General features: G+C 38.8%; 1 long non-coding RNA gene across 1 annotated transcript; it reads right to left on the minus strand.

Annotated features, from left to right (window-relative positions):
- Positions 1–1,281: 1,281 nt before the first annotated feature.
- LOC126409221 (uncharacterized) lies at positions 1,282–4,159 on the minus strand. The gene is made up of 2 exons (XR_007572016.1): positions 1,939–4,159; positions 1,282–1,416 (listed from the first exon to the last, which is right to left on the minus strand). It is a non-coding gene; the product is annotated as an uncharacterized LOC126409221 (long non-coding RNA).
- Positions 4,160–4,950: the final 791 nt, after the last annotated feature.

The following is a 4,950-nucleotide window of genomic DNA, read 5'->3' on the forward strand; positions in this document are numbered from 1 at the left end:
AGTTTATATAGTGAGTTCATGGCTCCTACGCCAGTTGGTCTTTAGAGCAACAAGTACAAAATATTCCTTAGACCTACTAAAACCAAGCACACTCGAAGTATAAACTAGGCAAGAACTATAATGTCTTCCAGCTGATCCATTCACGTGAATTCAAAGAGGCCAGCTATTGAAACCTATTGTCCTTTTTCATGTTGTACTATGATGCATATGCATTGCTTGTTTGACTAATAAAGTGGATCCATAGCATACCATTGAGAATATATAGTGGATTCCAAGCATGAAAGAAGGTGTGATTTTTCAATTGATAAACATATACTTGTTATATTAATTCATTACTAGATTCAAATGAATAGGAACAAGAAATGCAGGTGTAGGATGATATTAATTTGTCTATTTTTCAGGGCGCAGTTTGCTAGACAGTATTCCCAACTTGCATTGAAAGAATTTTAACAAATTTTGACTGCACTTAAAGTTTATCACATCTTTTAACATTTGTACACGTAGACTATTCTACATCATGTAAAGATTGAAGAAGGATATATATAAGTGATACTTTTCACCGACATTTTCTTCATCGGAGTCCTAACTAAACGCCAGTAAAATTTGTATAGACGTTCTTTCCTCTTGTACCGACATTTTTTGGCAATCATTTTACTAATCTTTTGTGGTGTTATGCGAGCTCCAAGATCGAGTATGGCCTTATCAATAATTAAAGATGAGATAGCGCCTTTCTATGTAAAGGTATCTAGTGTTCTAGAGCACCTCATTCTGTCTACCAGGAAGAACGACTCTACCATAGCACCTTAAGCGCATTGCTCTTTCAAAAGTTTCGCATGGGTAGGCACTTGTTAAATAAGTTGAAATAAGGGGACGTTGTTTATGCTAGCCCGCTCGAATACATGAAGTTTTTCTCCCTTGTTTGCTCCACACTTCTTAACCCGTTAATAAATAGCTGATTGCAAACACGATTATTATGGGTTTCTCCTTTTTTTCTGGAGGGCTCATTTATTCTCTGGCCTTGACAAGAGGAATTTTACGCCCCCGCCATTCTTAATGTAGCATTAAAGGGGCAGAGTCAGAAATTTTGATGAAGGGGCGAATTAAAGTTTCTAAATTTTGATTAAAGCTAAAATATTATTTTTTAAAATTTTTACGGTGAAGTTTTCTAGAATTTAGATATAATTTTTTTTTTTAAAATTTTTTTTGAAGTGGGCCAAGCCCAAAGTACCTTGGCTCCGTGTCGAATAGCTGCAGTCATTTTGCAAAAAGGCAAAACAGTAATTATACAATTTGTTTATGTTATTTTTCCAAATACAGTACAAAGAAAATAATATACAACTCTGTTTCCGATAAGCAGCGATTCCCCCAACCTGAAGAATCCGTTGAACAGCTTCCTCAGCAGGAAGCTGATTACCCCTGAATAATGATTGAAGCACCATATATGCAAATAAGAAATACATGAAAAATCAGTAGGCCCCTACCATTCAATACCAAAGTCAAAGTCTCAAGGACGGCTGGAATTGGATATCTTAATTGAGCTTCTACTAGCCCCTACAAGCTAAGTTAAATTTTTTTATATAAAGTCGTAAACAATCTGAAACTATGTCACATGGTTGCCAGTATGGTACTGGTAGGGTCTAGACAGGACAAATTTGAAAATTATGGGTATTAGAGTACGACAATTTTTTAAATTTACAAAAATGATAAAAAAACATTAATAGTTCATACTTGTAATCCCTAAAAAGATCTACAAACAAACCATCAAACAAGACATTTTTTCGTTTGTCATAAAAACACTATCATTATTATCATTCTATGATTCTCGTTCTTCCAAGTCCATGCCAAACCCATCCCCAAATCAAAAAAACGAAAACCCTCAAATCAAAAAAATGAAATGGTAAGTTGTAATAGCAAAAAGAGAAAAGAAAAAACACTTACCCTGGGTCACTGGATGTCGTCGTCACCGCCATTCATTGCTACTGTAAACGAGGGTTGAAAAAAGCACAGGTAGGTTGCAGAGCTCGACTTGTTTTCCATCAGTTAAAACGAAAGAAAGATTTTTATGGTTTGGATCAAGTCTGACCCAGAATCCAACCTGTACCTAGTAGCGTAGCCGTGCCTGCTTCTGCGTACTCATGTCACATAGACCAGAAACATGTAACATGTTGATCATGCAGATACACCTTTTGCAGGCATAGGACATGAAAACAGAAAAATGCAAATGCAGTTGGAGACACCAAAGAAAAATCTCGCAAGAAACGGGGACAGACCAATATTTATCTTTAGGCCACGTTTGATGGCTTGGATTTTTTTGAGGGGAAATTTTTTCAAGGGTAAAATCTCCATGGTAAACTGACAGGAGGGTAAAATTCCCATTTTCTTGTTTCAGGCCATGTTTGATAGCTTGGAACTTTTTTGAAGGGAAAAAATTGCCTAGTGTGATAGACAGGAAAATTTTTTCAAGAAAATTTTTTTTGACCATTTAAAGGATATCATCTCCTCACATAACAATTACGCATATCAGATACATCTTTTTAAATGCACGAGAGAAATAAAATGGCTATGCATGACAAGATCAAAGAGAAGATGATTATACAGAAACTTGGGCGGAATAAACATATAGATTTCATTAATTAGCATCTGAACAAATAGATACAGAGATAAACCTGTGCAATTGTTTCATAGATTGGTGTGACCACTTTTTTCAGAAAGGCCTCCTCCTCACCGCCACAAGCGGGCTTTATAGTTTCACCTGTCATTGGACTCACATTGCCAGCAAGCATTCCATAAAGTTCGAAAGCCATCTGCAAACAACAGCAGCTATACTGTACACACTTATTTGCAGTATGGGGTGGAACAAAAGTTCCAGGTTCCACAATGCCAAAGTGAGTGATGGTCTGGAACTTGGAATGAATATATGGTGCCTTGGTAAAGGTAGCATGTGTTAGGCTTACCAACATTAAGACAAATGGAAAAAGAAAAACAGAAACCAACATTAAGACAGGCAGAAAGAGTTATTATCTTCATGTAGGGAAACCCAACGCAACCCAATCAAGAATCGAAAAAGAAAGAAGTAAGTGAACAACAAAAGCTCATGACAAAGAAGATCAGTTAACAAACGAACCATGAGGTTTGAATGGTGAAAATATAATATATATAAAAAAGAAGCAAAAGAGGGGATGGCAACTTCACCTACTTTTATCTGAAACGATCCAAGCTCAAAAATCATAAAGCATGGCAGTATTCTAAACTCTCTTTGGAACAAGTCTGCAACTATTGCTTAATAACCATTTGTAAAACATCACATAATGGCCAACTTTGTTTCCGATTTTCCTTCAATTCATAAAGAAATTCAGTCATCTTTTGTGCCACCAACAGTCTGATCAGCAAAAAAGCAAATAGAAGAAAGAGCCCGAGAGCTAAAGGGCAAAAAATGGGGGTACTTAGGGATTCAGAAGGGGCGAGGAAATCAAGCATGACGCGAAGGGCCTTAAACAAGGGGCACCGACACCATACCACCTTCAAACCACCGTCTTCTTCCCAAACCAAAGACGCTGTAGTCACACGGCATCAGAGTTTATCAGTTTAGAGGAAGATGTGGAAGACGTGGAGGGACGAGGGGAATTGATATATATAGAGAGCAACAGATAGAGAGGGTTATCTGCAAAGACAATCATGGAAAGAAAGCAGGATAGGCGGCGTTTTGGGCGGTTGCATGATGATGATGATCATGAAGGGGATGCCGAGCATGGCGTCAGACTCATGACCATCATCACATGCCTCCCTGTCCTCTGAACATAAAATCTTCGTCATTGCTTCTGAAAGGCAAAATGAAGAATTTCTCAATCTGCTCCGTTCAATTTCTGCCCTTGAACAGAATCAGACACCAATGAATGAAAAGGACACCGACAGTCGAGGAATGACTTTTGGGAAAGAAAACAAGCAGCATGCTGCAGCAAGCAAATGGAAAATGAAAGCTCATCCCACGAAAACTAAAAAATCACGCTCCCCCAAAGCTCATCTCACTCTCACATTTTTGATCTATCATCGGCTTTTCAGTGTCGTGAAGCTCCCCTCCCTTATCCACCACCACTATCGCCGCTGCGGAAGGAAAAAACAGACGGTGAGAATAGGGAGAGAGAGGTTGGTGTACGTCAAGGTTGGTGTACCTCAACTTCTTGAACACCTAACGGGGAAAAAATTATCTCAGCAAAAAAGTCGGATCCTGGAGGGTCCGACTTTTTTTCAAGGGAAAATTACCCTCCATCCAACTTTTTACCCGGGTAAAGTTCAACACCGGTTAAAATCGTACGTTCGAAATCGTACGTTCTTTTCGTTTTTTTCTTATTGAAGAGTGTTTTCCCCGGCCATCAAACGTGGAAACAAATGACAAGTTGACATATTCGAAAATTGGACTTCGATCGGCAGTCAATCGGGTCAGTGGGTTGACTCGGTGATTTCACCGAGTCAAGTACCAAGAATCGGACTCAGATCAACATGCAACCGAGTCAGAGAGTCCTAGACTACCGACAACATCTCCTTTTCTCTCTTTCTTTCTATTTTCCCTCTCTCATTCTTTCTAGTTTTGTCCAAATGATCTAAATAACTGCTCAATGCTGGTAGACTTAGTAAAATCATCAAGAGAAAAGCAGGATCCTCTGTCCCAATGACCCCCCAAAAGATTCGGGGTCGCTGACGGACTGAACCCCTTGGCAGGGAGAGAGAGAGAGAAGGACCAGGCTGGCATGAAAGTCACGAATCTGAACCGGTGGTTCAGCCTTGATCCTAAAAGAAGAGAGAGAGAGAGTGGACCAGCTGGTTCAGCTTCCACCAGTACCCCTCTTTTTTGAGTTTTCCATACCAGTTTGAGAAAAAAAAAAAAAAAACTGGTCAAAATAAGCTTTTTGGTCGATAATTTTGTTTGGTAACCCCATACTCATATTGTCCCTA

The sequence above is a fragment of the Nymphaea colorata genome, chromosome 14 (assembly GCF_008831285.2).
Source record: "Nymphaea colorata isolate Beijing-Zhang1983 chromosome 14, ASM883128v2, whole genome shotgun sequence".
In the NCBI taxonomy this organism is placed as follows: Eukaryota; Viridiplantae; Streptophyta; class Magnoliopsida; order Nymphaeales; family Nymphaeaceae; genus Nymphaea; species Nymphaea colorata.